Raw genomic sequence first — 483 nt, forward strand, 5'->3', positions numbered from 1 at the left:
ACTTTTGGTTAAATGATTGAAAATAAGGAAATCATTTTTAGTGTTTTTTTTAATTTTTCCTTTTTTTTTGTTGTCGGAAACTCGAAACCAAGAAACCAATGCAAACGCACACACACACACACACACTGGTAGTAGAACAAACGAGAGGATTCAAAAGGAAAAAAAAGGAAAAATTAAAGGGAGGCATCCGCGAAATAAACGAAGCAAATAGCAAAGAAGAAGATTAATTGTTGTTGTTGTTGTTTTACACCACCAAAAATTAATAAAAAAGAAAAGTGAGTTTAAGTCAGTAATAAACAATTCTTTATTATTATTATTATTACAATTTCTAAGAATCATTACTAATATTAATGATAGATATATTTATTTATATGTATGTATTCATGTATATACAGATAGCGGAATGGGAAAGAAAAGTAAAAAAAAGAAGGAAGGAAGGATGGAAGGAAGGAAGATGAAATGTGTGATTTGTGTTTTTTTTTT

The sequence above is a fragment of the Trypanosoma equiperdum genome (genome assembly GCF_001457755.1).
Source record: "Trypanosoma equiperdum strain OVI genome assembly, contig: ctg_862, whole genome shotgun sequence".
NCBI classification, from domain to species: domain Eukaryota; phylum Euglenozoa; class Kinetoplastea; order Trypanosomatida; family Trypanosomatidae; genus Trypanosoma; species Trypanosoma equiperdum.